Source organism: Equus przewalskii, chromosome 28 (assembly GCF_037783145.1).
Source record: "Equus przewalskii isolate Varuska chromosome 28, EquPr2, whole genome shotgun sequence".
NCBI lineage: Eukaryota > Metazoa > Chordata > Mammalia > Perissodactyla > Equidae > Equus > Equus przewalskii.
In genome coordinates this window covers 1,263,198-1,281,281 of record NC_091858.1, presented here as the reverse complement: position 1 = coordinate 1,281,281, position 18,084 = coordinate 1,263,198, and the positions used below count along the sequence as shown (strand labels likewise).

General features: G+C 43.4%; 1 protein-coding gene and 1 long non-coding RNA gene across 6 annotated transcripts in view; both read left to right on the top strand.

Annotated features, from left to right (window-relative positions):
* Positions 1 to 18,084, top strand: part of PSD3 (pleckstrin and Sec7 domain containing 3) — a 644,089-nt gene that overhangs the window by 144,127 nt on the left and 481,878 nt on the right. The window lies entirely within an intron of this gene.
* Positions 12,074 to 15,237, top strand: LOC139080119 (uncharacterized). Its single transcript, XR_011534297.1, has 2 exons — positions 12,074 to 12,240; positions 14,124 to 15,237. It is a non-coding gene; the product is annotated as an uncharacterized lncRNA (long non-coding RNA).

Here is an 18,084-nt window from a genome sequence, read left to right as displayed (position 1 = left end):
GCTTCTTGATAGCTCAGTTCATTCGTCTGCACCAGCAGATAGTCATGCCTGTCTCCCTGTGCTGTGGGAAGAGTTGAATGGGATTATGCAATGAAAGCAGGGGCCAGCGCACGACAAGTGCTCAGGAAACGGAAATCAATTAGGAACAAGACTTAGCCTGAGCCACCACAATATCACAAATAATCAAAGAAACATGACACTACATTTGGTATTCTGTACTAACGCTGACAGAAAATTATGCCTTCATAGTTTCAAAAGTCATTTTTAACAATGACAGTTAACATGAAAATATTTTCTGGTTAACGCATGATAAACTACAATTAAAATCAGCTAACTAGAATGCCCAATTTAGAAAATATTCCAGTTAATAAAGACTGGAATTTTCCCATATTCAGAAACTACAATGTTTTATCTACAGAGAAATATGTATATCTTTCACACTCAATAGAATTGTCAACTCTGATTTTAGCAAAGTTTAAACAAACTGCCAGGTAGGACTTAGTGCTGTTTCCCTCTTCCTTTTTGAACTAATTCTGAATTCTTTAAGACTTGCTGTCTCACACACGCCTTCTAAGTAATTTCTTAGTTTTGCTTTTTGCTGAATACCACTTAGCACCTTCACTTTTGTAGAGCTTTTCTTGACTAGTTCTTTTTTTTTGAGAAAGATTAGCCCTGAGCTAACTGCTGCCAATCCTCCTGTTTTTGCTGGGGAAGACTGGCCCTGAGCTAACATCCGTGCCCATCTTCCTCTACTTTATATGTGGGATGCCTACCACAGCATGGCTTGCCACACGGTGCCATGTCCACACCAGGGATCCGAACCAGCGAACCCCGGGCTGCTGTAGCAGAACGTGTGCACTTAACCGCTGCACCACCGTGCCGGGCCCCTCTTGAGTAGTTTTAAATGGTTCTGAATTTTCTTTACTTTTGCATTTGGGGCAAAACAGATCAAATTAAATAGATACAACTTTAAAAAGATTGATTTTTTTCAAATGTGGGTCATAACATTTGTATGTAACATCTATGTGAAATACACACTAATCCATCTGATTGCTCAGTATGGATTTTGATGTAACGTAATGTTTCCAGAAACGTGGACGTTAGATAGTAACACAACATTTTCTTTTTAATTTTAAAAGATATATTTTAAAGAATATTAGTATATACTTCTACTTATAGAAAATGATGCTGGTTTGACACTTATTGATAATAATTCTAAAGATTCTTTTAAAAATTATTTAGGTAAAAAGATATTAGGAATTGAACAGGTGTTATTCACATGCAATAAAAATTGTGCAGCTCCTGTGTGAGGGGTTGAAGCTGGGGAACAGTGGCATATTGTTGCTTTTAACTGCGTGACTTGGGCATGTCACTGCACTTTTCTAAGCTTCAGTTTCCTCGTCTACAAAGTGGAGATTGGACCTGGTGATCACTGCACTGCCTGTTAACATCCGGAGCTCACGGACCACATTTCACTCATCTCTCTCTCCCAACTATCAACATGGTGAGAGGAGCACTGCTGCGTGGCTCAATGTGTGACTGTGAGATTCAGTGAATTCACTGACACCCCTCCAATTCTACCATCGAGGAGCCCTCTAAGTCTGTAGTACTTAGCATTTTCATTTTCCTTTCAGTCACCTACTTATAGAGATACATGGTGCAGCCACAGGCTTGAATATTTAAACAAGTGGTTGAGCTTATTTGTACCCTGGACATGAGAGATGCAGTGAAGAAATGAGAGAAATGGTGACTGTCCTCAAGGAGTTTACGGTTCCCCTGGGCAGGCACTTAGAGGGCAAGTTAGGCGTTTCCGTAAGCATCCAACTGCTTTACCTAAACATAATTGATGTAATGCGTAGAACTGGATATGGCAAATTTTACCCAGGATGAGGAGGGAAAAGTTGTCAGCGAGTTTGGTGAGGAGACGGGACATGCCCTTAAAGGAAGAGAAGTTTAACAGAAGGAGTAAGAAGAAGGAGGACATTCTCAGCTGGGTTGGCCATGTGCATAAAGTCTGGGAAGTGAGGTTTTTAAATGCATAATTTAACAAATTCACCAGCAAACAAGCAAAATAGTAAGAGTTGCCTACCCCTGATTCAAGCACAGTACTTGCAATCTAACATACTTTGTTGGTTGAGTCATTTTGTTAGTTTTGTCTTGTCACCAATGATTAAATTATTAATCATGTCCTTTTTTCATTTCCCAAAATATTCTCTAATTATAAGGATCTTGACAAACTAGGTTACTGTTTCTCTTTCACTTGTTTGTTTTGTAAGTATGGTGTAGTTGTGTGTGTTTGTTTATGAGAACTGCCAACTATGATTTCACTTATTTCTTTTTAAGAAATTCTATGCTGTTATAGGAACATGGGAAGGGGTGGATAAATGAGTCATGATCAGATGCCACTGGTGGTGGCTGGCACCTGGCTGATGCCTGCAAAGTGTGCCAAGGCTGTGAAGGAAGCCCTGGCTGGTGCCTGTGCCCTCTGCTTTGTGGCTGATTGAAAGGGGTCAAAGAAAGGGCCGGTCAGAGGAGGTAGAATCCAGGAGCCTTCAACAAGGGGCTGTTGTTACCTTGCCAAAGGAGCTATCTAGATAACCCGGGGCAGGCAACTTCTGAGCCACTTGCCATTCTTAAGCCTCATGCCCCTGCATGATTGGTTGCTTCTGTGTATCCTCTTTCATTTCCCTCTTTCCTCCTCTACTTAATTTTACAATTGAAGAAATCATAAAGAAGAATTCCACCCTATCAATGAAAAATAGGTATAACAGTGAAACAGTTATCAACTGGGCTTCATCATGGAGCATATTTCACACTAACAAGATCTATTGACGTGTGTTAATATGTTAGTGTCAAGCTATATATAAGATTTACAGATCTCTGTGACTATAGATATAAGGAAATCAATAATCCTATAAGTGAAGCTATCGATATCTATATATTGATAAATAAGAGGTATTGATAGCAAAAGCTCTGTATAGATATTTCTAAAGCTGCTTCTTGGTAACTCAATTAAATTTTAAAGTTTGGTTTTTTAAAAAAATTTTCCTCTAATCACCTGAAACCACATATTCCTTATCCTCAAACTTCAAAATGTATTTCCTTCCTTCAACTGGCATTATTCATAAATAAAGAAGAAAACAAACCTTATCTCAGCAAAACCTGATGTTTCAGGGAGTTAGGGCCCTCTAAACATCATGATGTAATATAAAGGCTGTCATTGAAAGGGCGGGGACATTTAGGGCTGCCTTTGATCAAAAGCACTCACCCCGAGCCCAGATTGAATGGGAGGCCCTTCAGACTTGCTAATCCACTGGTGCTCAGTGCAGTTGCTAGGGAGGCAGATCTGGGCACAGAGCAAAGCCAGAAGTTTCCATGGTTATAGGAGACAGAAGTCAGCCCAAGTGGGTACCCTGGACAGGGGGCTGGCCTCGGAGAGCTGAAGGGGACTCTGACAGGCTGGGGGAAAAAAGTGATCCAAGAGAAAGAAAAGTCTTGAACTTTCTATGAATTGTTGTTTCTTTCCTATCTCTCTTCTTCCGTTGTCTCCATAATTTATTCCCCATCCTTTCTTGCTTCTTTTGTGGAAGTGATTAAAGGTCTCAACTCAGCACTCTACAAACAGAAAATTTTTAAATTTTTTTTTTAAGATTTTATTTTTTTGCTTTTTCTCCCCAAAGCCGCCCTGTACATAGTTGTATATTCTTAGTTGTGGGTCCTTCTAGTTGTGGCATGTGGGACGCCACCTCAGCGTGGCTAGATGAGTGGTGCCATGTCCGCACCCAGGATTCGAACTGACAAAACACTAGGCTGCCTGCAGTGGAGCACGCGAACTTAACCACTCGGCCACGGGGCCAGCCCCTAATTTTTTTGATACTTGATAGTAAACTTGCTCTCATAATCTCCCTGTTTAGGCATGGGGTAGGAGGGGAGGATCTGTTTAATCTCATCAGGCAAAGTATCTCCGTCCCATCTGATACTGGTTTACATCTCAGACTTTTCTAAAAGCTTCGCTCTCTCACCCTCCGGCTCAGGCTAGTTTTTTATTCAGGAGCAGCTGCTGCCACTGTTGGAAATAGCGAGTTGCAGAGCTTGACCTGCCCTGCTTTCCCCATCCTTCTTATTATCCCTCCATGTTTTCCTTTGAGCCGCATCCTCTGCAGAAGCAGCAGTTGAGCTGGAGGGAAGGAAGACCATCTTCCTATGGGGATGAAGGCAGTCTATGGAATCCAGAAGCCTGGGTATGGTCACTCCTTTGTCAGCCCCTGCTGTGGTACCATCCTCCAGTCTGGTTCCTGGCATGATGATGCAGACTCAACCGCAGCTGGATGCTATTTGGTGGAGGGAAATGCCCATGACTTAGACCTCAGTCATTCCGTTTTTCATGGCCTCTGCTAAAATGGAGATTTCAGTGTAGGTGGCATACAGCATTTTCATGGGCAGCCTTCAGTTCCAATACAGCTAACCAGCCTACAAGATCACAGGAGGATAAACAGACTTTCCTGTGGCTCTTGCCAGCAGCACATGCTGTATGCCTTCAGGCTGGGCAACTCTGCTTTGCTGAGTGATCACAAGGGCAAGCTTTTGGCTCCCATCCCTCAGTTATCCTCACTTGAGTCATAGAAATCAGCTGGGTTTTTGCCTTGATTCCCCAAAGCCACAGAGAACTGGGATGGCAATGGCCTTACTCTCTTTCCTAGGTGTGCTATTCACTATCTCCCTGGTATTTTCCAGTTAACTAGTCTCTCCTTGTTGGTCCTCTAGCAAGAAACTTTCCAATCCCACAACTGCGCCATATCTAGGGCCAAGTGGCAGGAGGAGATGAGAGAGAGAGACAGAGGGAATGGCAAGCAATGGGATTGGTCCCACCTCTTAGAGCTGCAACTCCACTGAACAGAGAGAAAAGTTCCTCTCCTTTTGAGTTTTGGAGTTTTGGGTCTAGCAGATTGCTATTGCCACTGCTGCCACAGGATTATCTGGTGTCTTGGACCTGAGAGATTGGAGAAAATAGAAAATAGAGGGATGATTACTCCCCATTCTCTGAAATTTAGTAGATCCCTTAATTGCTTCTCAAGCCAGAACTAGAGTGTTTCTCCTGATCTCTCCTTGTCTGCATCACAGCGCTCACTTCCACATTTCCAGCTGCCTCAAGTTCACGTTGGGAGATACTGGAGGGGAAACAAAATGGTAAACTCACCACCAGTTCAGTGCTATTTTGAGTTCTAATGTTCTCCCCCTGTCTGCCTGCTAGCATACATTTCCTTTGTGGGGTCTTTAAACATCTGAGCCATGCGTTCTCTCTGGGTTTTGTGGTTGCATTCAGTGAGAGTCACGGTGGCTTGTGCTGACTCCATCAGACCTGGAACCAGAACTTCTGACAACCTTTAAGCATGACATAGTTTTTTTTAACCCAACCAATTTTGTTTTGAAAAAGTGTTATTAATTGAGTCATCATTATATAGAATAGAAATAAAAGATTACTAGATTTATAATTTCTCCATGCCTCAGCTTTCCCTTCTGTAAAGTGGGGATAATAATAATACTTACCTTACAGAATTGTTATGAGGTTTAGATGAGGCAATGTATGTGTAACGCTTAGAATTGTGCCTTAAATATAGTGTTATATGAGCATTTGGTATCATCATCTGGCACCAATCATTTTTGTAAAATGAGATCTATTTTGAATATTTCAAATATATATTCAATGAGAGCTAGAAAGACAAACATAAATTTTAAGCAATTATATAGAATGTTGAAAGAAAATAGGAAGTAGCATGCTTGCTTACTTAGTACTTATGTATTTTGGTTTATTCCAAGTGCTATGGGAAGTCATTAAAGAATTTGGGGCAGAGGAATACTATAATAGGATATATATTTTTAGGCCACTCTGACCACTGGGAGGAAAACAGACTGAATGCAGGCGAGCATGGAAGCAAGGGACACAGATTAGAGGCTATTCACTGGTTCAAGAAAGAAATGCTATGAAGATGGACATGAAATATATTGTGGAGTAAAAGTGACAGATGATGGAAGGGAAATGGATGAGTTCAATGAGGGTGAAGGAGGAATCTTGAGCAACTGACCTATGGCAAAGCCTACAGACCAGTAAGTTGGTGTCTAGGGGGCGGGATGGTGGATTAGGAGCTCAGTAGGGATGTGTAAGGTCTGAGATGTCTCTGAGTTCATCCAGATGGAAATGTTGGGGAAGCAGTAGAACTCTGGGGAGAGAATGAGGATGAAGATAAAAGTTTAGGAATCATCAGCATGTTGGAGAAATTTAAATCAACAGATAGAGGTGAGATCACTCAGGGAGAAAACGTAGAGGGAAAAGAGCAGAAGTTCAGGGCAAAGCATTGGGCCTCTAAGACATTTAGAGATCAGGCACAGAGGAATCAAAGTGGTCACAGGCTCAGGCACAGACACTGGCTAATCAGAACAGATGCCAGTGGCAACCCTATAACAGGGTCCTGGAGGCCCGCTGATGTGCTGGATTAAACTAACGTTTAGCAGGGCCTAGAGGAGAGGCCAAGACAGCAGGAGGGCTGGGTCAGGAGTGGCTCAGGACAGTAGCTATTTAAAACTGGTATGAAGTATTTCAATATTTTAACAACTGGTATAGCCAAACTGGTACAGACCAGTTGAATATCAGTCCTGGATCCTGCAAAAGAACCCAGAAGGAGTACCTAGGGAGGTAAGCAGAGGTTTTGGTGTCATAGAAGCTGGAAGGGTTAATTGTATCTAATGCTGCCAAGCTAAGGAAACATGAAGACCTTGACAAAAGAAACTTCAGTGAAAAGATGGGAGTGAAGCCAAATTCCGGTGGGTTGAAGAGTAAATGAAGAGCAGTATGCATAAAGCACTCTTTGAGAAATTTGGCTATGAAAGAGAGAAGAGAACTGAGGCAGTAGATGGAGGGATGCATAAAGAGACAGTAAAATATGTTTGTGTGCCAGTGAGAGCAATACAGAGTAAGTATTGGTGAGGCAGAGTCGAAGGGAGAACCAAGGAGATGCAGTCTTGAGAAGAGAGATGAAATAGCATCAAGAACTCATCAAAAGCTAACGAGAGAGGTGAGTGCAGAGGCAGGCTGGCATGTGGATTTAGTGGCAGCAAGATGAAAGATCACAGCCTTGTCTGAGAGCTTATATTTCCCTAATGAAGAGCAGGCCAAGGTCATCACCAACAGCCCAGGAGATAAGGTGGGAATTTGGGAGTACAACAAGCTTCTACCCAACGTCTTTTTGTGAATTTTCACACAGTGAATCCCTTATTATATTTTTGTCTTTCTATTTCACTTTATTTTTGTCTTTATTCATTTATTTGGAATCTGTGCAACTGAGAAGGGATTCGTGAGGGATATTCAGGTGTATTTGTACCAGACAGATATCAGTATTCACTTAGTTTTGGAATATGGAAACTAGAAAACCAGGGAAGAGGTTTGAAACAGCTGATGAAGAAGCCAGACTGACAATGGAAAAAGTGCACAGATGCAATATGCATTTTGGAGTCTGAATGGAATGTTTGCTGCCTGTTGATATTTGAAAATGATAGCAACTGCCTTGTGAACGTGGACTCTGCTTAGTCACATCTTGGTTTGCCCATGCATTTTTCTGTGCCAGTTAGATTACATACGTGGAACCTGTTCAATCTTTCCATCAGGAGCCTTCTCTTTACCTTGTAATTGTACAGTGAGTCAGAAATCTGGCTTGCTTCTCTTCCAGTGAGAGGAATGGTTCTAAGACTCATTTTAGATGTAATATACATATTCAGACATCCAGATTCTGCCTGGTCTGAGTAATTAGGTATAGGAAGGTCAACTTTTTTTTCTTTATTTGCAAAGATGCAACTAATAAACTGCCCAGAGGCCACAGCACGTTCCTTTTGTGGCTTCTGAGTTTTAAATTTTGCATTGAAATAATATCTTTTGTCTCCTTGTATTTGAAAAAGATGAAAGAGCAAGCAATTACCCTGTAAGAAAGTTGCTATAAATGATCATGTTTAAATGAGATTGCAACTCAGACAAAGAGCAGCAATAGCATAGTATTTAACATTAAGGAGGGAAAAAAAATCAGACCAAGAAACACGGATTTTCAAGATAATAGAATTACCTTTCAGTAGAGTGTACCTTTAATAAGGCAGGTAGCAGCATTTCTAGTAGGGGAGCAGATAATTTGAGGAAGCAATGTTTTCTAATGCCATATGCACCAGCATGGAGACTGAAGTTAACTTGTATTAAATTCTATAGCTCTCTTTCTTTGGTGAAATGGCTTTCCAGCCGTGATTGATGTCATCTGAATACAGGAAAAGGAACCATTGAGAAGATTAAATCTCTGTGGCCACAGGTCACAGAACGGGGTGTGGATTCAGTTGGGTCTAGGATTTCAACAAACTGGTCCTGATTGTGTAATTTTGCTTTGTCAACACCCTGAGCACTAACCATACTTGCCCTTTCTGAACGTTCTGCCTTTTCTTGCCGTTTTGAGATTGAAATACGAGCTTAGTCCTTTCACCCCAGGGCTAGTGATGTGGATCAGTGAAAAGGTCTACAACTCACCTAGGAAGTAGATGTGTTGTTAGTTATGTCTGAAGTGCCTCTTCAGTAACCCTCATCAGCTGTCGTACCCTCAGGCTGGGCTCAAATGTCCCTTGGCAACATAGCAGCCCCTGCTTCTCAGTGGATTAAAACAACAAACGTTTAGTTCTTGCTCGTCGGGTAAGTAACAAGAGCCATCAAGAAGGTTTGCAGAGACTTTTCACCGTCACAGCCCAGAAGGGACACAGACATGCCTTCCACTCACGTTAGCCAGGACGAGTCACACTGTACCGCCTGCCTGCAAAGGGGCTGAACGTGTAGTTTTTCACGTACCCACAAAGGAGAAGGAAACACGATAGAGAAGCTTCTGCTACAAATTTTCTTTCTGCTGTGAATATATATAATATCATATACATCTATAATGTACAATGTGTTTAATATTTCTATTTTCTAAATGACTTAGTTCAAAAGTCCCTTGCACCTAGAATTGCAGGTATACTAGGTTTAAAAACTGTTTGCACTATTAGATGTTATTAAGGGGAAAATTCATCATCATTATTCCTGTTTGAGAATAGGCCTTTTAAAATCGTTTGTTTATAAAATAGTTTCAGCTTCATTTAATTAGCTCACAGATGTTATTACAACCAAGTTTACCAAAAATATGCAATTCCTGGACTACATTTGGCAAATTCCCAAGGGAAGATCGTTACTGCATTTGTCAGCATGAAGAGAAGTAGAGGAGACGGGAGGAAGACAGCGGAGACGTGGGGCGAAAGAGCTGGATCCATGCGAGATAACTGAGCTCTGGAAACATAAATTCCTTCCCTCCTTTCTCTCTTTCTTCTTTCCTTTCTTTCTTCCTTCCTTCAACAAGTATTAGTCAATCTCGGCCACGCACCACAAACCCTGCCAGGCACCCAGGAGCCCACCATAAACATGGTAGTCCTTGTCCTCACGTTTGTTTGGGGCATGCTGAGTGCTGTAACAGTGAACCTCCAAACCTCAGTGCCTCAATACAATGGAAGGCTACTGTTGATTCACGGACAATCCAAAATGTGTGCTTCAGAGCCGTGGGAGGCTGTCTTCAATCAGGGGATTCACACATGGCTCCACAAAGATTACAAAGAGCTTCCGAAGCGCGTGACTGTAACAAGGCAGCACAAGGGGACAGCCCGCGGATGATCCCGGCTTGGGGCTTTTTAGAGGCCTGGCCGAGCAGTACTATACTCCACTCCAGATCCAAAGACAGGGAGGGAGGGTCTGAGCAGAAGAGGCTTAATGGACCAGAGAGCAACAAGCCAAAGGAGTCCGCTTTTGGTTTAGGGAAACAAAAATAAAAATTTTATTCATTCATTTGTTCAACAAATTATAATGAGTGCTTTCTCTTCTAAGGACTGTTCTGAGTACTGGGCATCCTTCAGTGAACACGACAGACAAGATCCTTCTCTCATGAGACTCATGGTGAAGTTTAAAATGTTCCTAACCAAAATTCTCCTTTTAGGTCTATACGCTTAAGAAAATTTTGCACATGTGAACAAGGAACCGTATACAATTTATTACGTTATTGTTTGTAAAAGCAACAAAATGGAAACAAATGTCCATCAATAGGAAAAATGGATTGATTATATTTATTCAATAGAATACTATAAAGCAGATAAACTGAAAAAATTGAGTTACAACTATCAAGATGAATAAATCTCATATACACAATATTTTGCGGAAAAAAGCAAATGGCAGAACGATTACTAATAGACCAGGGTTACATTTAAATAAGTTTAAAACACTGAAAACCAATACTGTACAGTCTTTATGGAAACAAATATATATTAAGAGTTAAAAACATGCATTAGTACGATGAACACGGAATTCAGGACAGTGGTTATTATCTCCAAGGAGGAAGCAGCAGAGGGAATGGACCGGGAAGGGATATGCAGCGGAGCTCAGGTGTATCTATAATGTGTCATTGTCTTCGAAAAATCAGAAGCAAATATGGAATAATGTTTAGATTGGATAAAGCTGGACGTAAGCACATGAGTATTCAACACACCATTCTCTGTTTTTGTTATTATATTTGAGCTGTGTTTGGCACCCTTTTTAACTAGACTTATTTCCTCCTATCTTCTTCCCATACTGCCCCCTCCCCAAACATCCTACATATGCCCTGACTAATGTCTCAGTTACTGGTCCTGAAGAGGGGAGCCGTTATGCGTCTTGCCCTTGGGTGATGCATCTGAGGCCTGCTCCAGGAAGGAGGGAGGAGCAGGCATGGGCATCAGGCGCCCAGGTAGGAGGGAGTGGCAGGGAGGAGCATGGTCATGGCAGCTTGCTTCTTCGATGCATTTGTCACCCAGAATCCAGCAACTCAAATGCTTCTATAGCTCTTCTAATGGGAAGGAACCCATTAATTTTACTGTTTTCAAGAGAATTCAATGAACTCAAACTTTGGTGACTTTAAGAGTAGCAATGCATGTGCTAGGACTTCCTATCTCCACTCCTTCCTTCCTGGAATATCTGCCTTTTCTTTGGGCAGATGCCAGACCATCTGAGGTACCTTGCCTGATCAGGCTAATTCTTGTATGAGCAAAGCCTTTTTAACTGCACGAGTTGAACTCCCTGATGTCTGTCAAGTAACAGTGCTCGCCACTAGAGCTATGAGTCCTCCTTGTGCCTAGGACAGCACAAGCACAGCCAGGTGACCGGAGGTAAATTTGTGGGCAAACACCAGTTTACTAGCTCCACCTCCAGGCGTGTGGACCTAGCCTAGCATAGGCCAAGATGACCTTTGTACCAAGGTGCTTCTTAGTCAGTGGCCTCACCATGAGTTATCTTCTCTCTTGATTGCGCTTTGGGTGTTTTCCACTGTAAATGTCTTTATATCCTTACTTCATCTCCTCATCTTATAAGAAATTTGCCTTTCTCTGAACAACACTGTCCCAGTCTTCTCTCCCTTGAGGACCTCATGTTCTCCTCTTCTCTGTCAAGAGGAAAGGAGTGTGTACATGTGTGTTGAGGCAGGGGTGGGGGTCGGAGTGGGAGTTAGCACTGGTCCTAGAACTGCCATGCATCCTCACTTGTTCTCACTACCTGCCTTCGACATGTTGAAGTTATCCACCGTGTTCTCTAGACCCACTTTCACCTTCTTAAGATGATGTTAACACTTGGCTCATGATTTCTTTCTGCTTGAATTCGAGTAACTAGTCCCCATGTGGACAGCCTGACCAGTAGTCTTGTCACTCCAAGACTGTGACCCTTCTAGCCACTCGCCCTCTTGAGGACTATCCCTAAATTTATCTGTGTGGCTGGAGCCCTGCCAACTCCTGGCTGACCTTCCCACATTTTGATGACTAGAGGTAGTGAATATGTAATTCCCAGGAGGAAATGACATGAGCAGGCCCTCCACGGACCTGCTCAGGCAGCTTGGCTGGACTCCCTCTCCCTACTTACTTTCAGGTCTGTACCCAAGCACCTGCCCTTCCCAGTCCGTCTGATTTCCTAGTCCTGGGATACCAGATGGACCCACTCACCACTTTGTGTCCTCAGGTCCTGACCTTCGGCCATCACCAAGATTTCCAGTGACTGGACTCCTCCCACTTTGCATGGACAATCTCTCCCCTCCTGGTGTTGCTGGACTTCTTCCCCATCTTGGACTCCATGATTGGCTGTGTTAACACTGAGCCTCCACCCCAGTCCTCGAGCTCTGCATTTAGGTACTGAAGCACAGCTGGAGACATCCCAAGAAAGTGAATGTGTGCTTGTAGCAAACCAATCGTCAACTCCTAACACTTTCTTTTATAACTTTCTAAGTTTTCTTATGAACTTTCTGCATTTCTTACCACAGTAGTTTTGCAGGCCATCTCTGCTCTCCTCAAGCCTTCATCTTTTCTTCCATCCACCCTACTTGAGGACCTCACCAGGGAAAGGCTGAAACAAAGCAAATTGTGGACACGTGACACAAAAGCCCCACACCCCCCCATCACCTTTATTGGTTTTTATTTCTATATCTGTTATCTCTTCCTTTGTTGTAGTATCAAAGGAGGAGATTTTCCTATTCCTTCCTGGCATTAATCCATCTACCCATGCTCTAAATTTCTTTACATCTGAGCTAAGCGATCTTATTCCCATATCATGCCACCTCTTTCTAGAATCTTACGTAGCCTATCGTTTTCAGTTAGCTCTTTGTATTCTTCCCCCTTCAGCAAATGTGTGAGTGCCCGCACTGTGCTGGGTGCAGCGGATACAATAAAGAATAAAATATGGCCCCTGCTGTCAGTCGGATAGGGGAAGATGGTAACATGCCATGTACCTGACTGTATTATAAGTCAGCGTGACACAATGACAAAGAGTTCTGCGGGCGTTCACAGCGAGCAGCAATTACTCTCACGGGGGATTTTTATATTCTCAAGCCCTTCTACAGCCCCTAAGACAATTTCCCTGTTCCAGCAGCAAAACAAATAGAAAGGGAGAAAATGCGCGCAAATGCATTCATCCATCCATTCATTCATTCAGAAAATATTTATTAAGGGACTACTATGTGTCAGCGCTGCTGGGGTGCTGGGGATCCCCTAATGAGCAGAAACACAGACAAGGTCTCTGCACTCATGGAGTTTATAGATAATTGAAGACAAGTTTTAATCACACAAATAAGTAGGAGCTGCAGTAAGTGCTAAAAAAGGGACAATGCTGGGTCATATGAGAGTGTATAATAGAGGGTGTGGTCTAATCCCAGAGAGCAGAGAAGTCTTCCCTGGACCTGGAACAATGGAATTACGAACTGAGGGGCCGGCCCCGTGGCCAAGTGGTTAAGTTTGCATGCTCCACTTCTGCGGCCCAGGGTTTTGCTGGTTTGGATCCCGGGCGCGGACGTGGCACCGCTCAACAGGCCACGCTGAGGCGGCGTCCCACATAGCGCAACCAGAGGCACTCACAACTAGAATATACAACTAAGTACTGGGGGGCTTTGGGAAGAAGAAGAAGAAGAAGAAGAAGAAGAAAAGAAGATTGACAACAGATGTTAGCTCAGGGCCAATCTTTAAGAAAAAAAAAGAACTGAAGGATGCGTGCTAGTGATGGAGGCAAAGATGGGGGCAGGAGGAGGGCCAGCTTGCGCAGAACTTTGTTGGGGGAGGGAGCTTGACAAAGACCAGGGCTGGAAGGAGGCCGCTGAGGGGAGGGGAGCCATAGAAGGCTGAGGTGTGTGTATGTAAGATGGAGGGATACCAGCGGAGAGGGTCTCACAGGCCAGCATAAGAAGCTGTCTGTTTATTCTAAGAGCCATGGAGCTGTTGAAGACCTTTGAGCAAAGAGGGGATGTGACCAGATATGTGAATAAATGAACACTCTAGCTGAAGTGTGGGTAGGGGTTTGGGGTCAACTCTGGTGAAATTGAAAGAGCACTGGACTTGGAATTGGAGTCATAGGTTCTCTCTCTAACTCTTATGAGCTCAATGACCTTGGGCTTGATTTCCTTCTCCGGACACTGAGACAGTTGAGAGAGGATGTATGTGACTAACTCCTGGCCCATAGGAGGTCTTTGGACCTCCTATGAGATATGAGATTTGTCTAATCTCATATCTTTTTCACTTTTTTCTAGGTCTCATTGCTGTTATTTGTCTGACAAGAGCAGATGTGGGTGATGAGTATAAACTGTGGAGCCCACCACATTTTTGTGGCTAGTTCAAAGAGCACATTCAGGCACGTCTCACAGGCTCAGGAGTGGTGGAGTCACTTAAATTAAAACATTTTCTTTTTTCTAATTTGCAAATTGCAGACTTCAAAGACTAACTTAGCAGAGCTGATGTGGCCTCCTTGACCTACATCGTAAGTAATGAGCTCTTGATCCAAGAATTATTGCAATCTCTATCACAAATTGGCTGGCTTGTTTCAACAAAAGTGGTATCTTTTCAAAATCTTGGCTTCTTCAAGACTTTCAACTTTCTGCTAGGTTCTGCTTGGAACTAAGAATTTTCATTGTTCCATTCCCTCCCTTATCATGATTGTTTTTCATTAATGGATTAGTCAAGTAAGAGGTTACGCTAATAAGTGGCAGGAATGGGATTCAAATGCAGGGAGTCAGGCTTCAGACTCTGGATTTTGCCAGGCTCCTCTGCTGTCTCACTAGTCAATGCAAGCTCAGGTGCCCAGGAGAGATAATACCTAGATTTTTACCTTTTAATTAGATGAGAAAATAAAGCCATCTTCGCCATCATCCTCTCTCATAGATCTTAGAGGCACAAGAGAGCCTTAGGAGCCCAGAAAGCTCATCCACACATGTCCTTGAGGGTTAGGGCATTCCTACCCTCCTGCGTATGTGTAACTGCAATGATGGTAGAGAGTGTCCTGCCTCCTTCTCGGAGAATATCGCTTCCTTTTAGAGCTTGTTATGGGCTGAACTCTGGCCCCCCAACCCCAGTCCATAGGTTGAGGTCCTAATTCCCAGTACCTCAGAATGTGACTCTTTTTGGAGATGGGGTCTTTAAAGAGATAATTAAGGTAAAATGAGGTCATATGGATGGACCTTAATACAACACAACTGGTGTCCTTAAAGAAGAGATTAGAACATAGAGACGACCCTGGGAGGACACAGGGAGAAGGTGGCCACCTGCCAGCCAAGGAAGAGAGCAGTCAGAAGAAACCAAACATGCTGACTCCTTGACATTGGACTTCTAGCCTCCGGAACTGTGAGAAAATAAATTTCCATGAGTCAAGCCACCCAGTCTGTGGTATTTTGTTATGGCGGCCCTAGCAGACTCATACAGAGCCTGACGTAGTGCTACCGAATCTATGTAAAATGAGAAAACCTGATTCCGTTTCCTAGCTTCCCTGCTCATATAGAACAGATCTGACTCTAACAGTGACAGTTTTCTCTATTTTGTGAATGAGTCTGCTTACTAATTCATAAGCAAATTGCCTCTCTACACCTTTCTGCTGAACATTTCACAGGTCTTATGTTTATTGACCATGTTGATGACTTGGAGTTGCCTCTCTTTCTGCTCTCCCATTTCTCTTGCGAGGTTAGATAAGCTAGCACTTTGGCAGTTAAATTGCTGGGAGGACATAAAGTATTAATTCAGCAGCTGAGCACCTTTCACTCTTTTATCCATTTATCTTCGCTGGCTAAATGGTTTTCACCATGCTCAGGGCTGTAAACCATGTCTCCAGGAATCTGCCTTTCAAAGCCGTGGGCTTTAAATGGGGAGACAAAGTACACTGTGCCCTCATGAAAGGATCCCGTAAAAATGGCTCCAGCTGCTCCTGCCTCAAAGGGGACAGGTCTGCCAGGACTACGATGGCCTGGAGGAGAGGGTGGGGCCACCTCTCTTTGAAGAGCCAAAGAGGTTGGCTCCATTGTCCCGCCACGTTCACTGGCATTTGGGTTAATTTCAGTCCCAGAGGGCAACCATCAAGCCTGGCCTCCTCCTGGCTGCCACTTCTGGAGAAGGAATTAGAAGCTGTCTGCCCTGTTCTTTGAAGTTGTTGGATGTGCACATACTGCTTGTTTTTGGGTTTGGGCAAGCCAAGGATGCTGACCGGTCAGCCAGTGGAGCTGCTACAGAAGCAAGGATAGAAGTCCAATTTGCATGAAGCTTCATTTTTTTAAAAAAAATTTAACCACAAGATACTCAGTGGCCAAACTAGGCTGTGAGTAGATGTCACTTGACAGCAGAAACTTCAGAGCAGGACGCCCACCTGGCCACAGCATTGGCCCCAGGGCAGTGCGATAGTCAGCTTCTGCCTAGAGCACTGGCACCTTGGGATCCTTGTTCTAGAGGGTCCCCATTCTTAGGGAGGAGAGGGCTGGTTCTCTGCCTTGTTAATTCGTATCATTCAACACATCCCTATTGAGTGTCTACCTGGTGCCAGGTATTATGCAAGACGTGGGAGAACAGCAATGAACAGATAGTCACAGTCGCTGCCCTGTAGGCTCAGCAGTGTGGTTGTGCAGGCAGCAAAGGTTATGTTTCCTTCCGCCACCCACACTCTATAGCTCCCTTTTCTGCGACGTTTCTTCCATTCATCTGTCCCCTGCACACTCCTATTCCTAGAGGTTTGGATCCAAGGAAGAAAGCTGCAGGAAAAGTGATGCTTATCCCAAGGCATGTATCTTAATGGCAGAATTCTATCATCTGGCCAGGAGATATTTTACGGTAAGTGAGCATCTTGTGGCTCCTCCTATTACACGATTCTGAATCCTCTACTTGTAATGAAATCTGCACAACGCACTCGTGCTGCTGTAGCCTGGAGGCCACGTGGAGTCACTTGAGGGCTGCCCAGAGGGCCAAGAGCTACAGAGTCAGAGAGAGACCTCAAGGCTTGCAGATCAGCAGTGCATTTTGTCATTAGCAGATAAACAGCTGAGTGGCACTGCATTTCTCTGCTGAGGCTCTTAAATACTTCATCTTCTCAAGAACCTAGCTTAGTTCCTGCTTCCTGCAAACAGATTTATGTCCCCACACGCACAGGAATATGAGGCCTGCTGGTGCTGAGCCCCAGAGAGGTAGTAGGGTTTGCAGAGGATATGCTGACAAATGTAATTGCTGGCAGCTGTTGGTCCCAGGGCTGCCAGCCATAAGGTTTAACCCCTAATTCTCCAGGTACTATGTGAGCTGAGGATGGGTATAGATTATTCCAGATCAAAGACACACGTTCATCCGCGGCCCACACCTGAGAACTTTGCCCCTGTCCCTACCCACTTTAATGCCTTTTCTTCTATTGCAGGAGTAACCAACCGTTTCATTTGCCAAGACTTGACTGATAGTAAGCTCCAGTAGTAAGCACTGTTTTGCTGTGTCAACAGTATTTCTTTGAAACTTTTCTTGTCAGCTTTAACAAAACCTCATCAGATCTTACTAAAAGGATTAGCCTCTGGAGTTTTATTTGGATATCCCAAAATTACATTCAACTTGGAAGGAAAAAAGAGGTTTAGTAACCTGCCTTGGAAATTCAAGGCAAGGTTACACTTGGGCATTTTAAGAGACAGAAGGAAATGATAAGGGGTACAGTGCTAGGACTGAGTGAGAAGGAGTAGGCAGGCCCTCTGCTAAGTCTGACCTCAGCCAGATGCATGGTGCTAGGAACTTAGCTTACACATGTGGAATGAATAGAGATGGCCCAAGAAAGAAAATTCATCAGTGCTAAAATGATGAATAAATCAGGATCCCTGTCAAGTCTGAGAGTAAGATCTAATTATTTCACCCTGGTTCTACACAACGTTCTCTTGTCTCCTGTTGGATAGTGTCAGTAACAGTTTGCTTACCCAAATTAAACTTGAAATTAATTTCAACTCTCCTTGGTAACCATTTATTAAGGACAAAACATAAAGGATGATAGTCATGGCCAAAAAAGAAGGTTTAAAGGAAAGTATTTGAGACTCTAGTAATGGTTAGCCTGATGCAAGCCCTGAATTCAACTGGGGATAAAAACGCCTAGCAGGTTATTGCGAGGATTAAATGAGATAATATGTATAAAGCATCTAGCATAATACTGGCCCCTAGGAGGTGCCCAACAATTCTTAATAGCCCCCTCTCGACCTTCCCAAAACTAGCTGGTTTTTG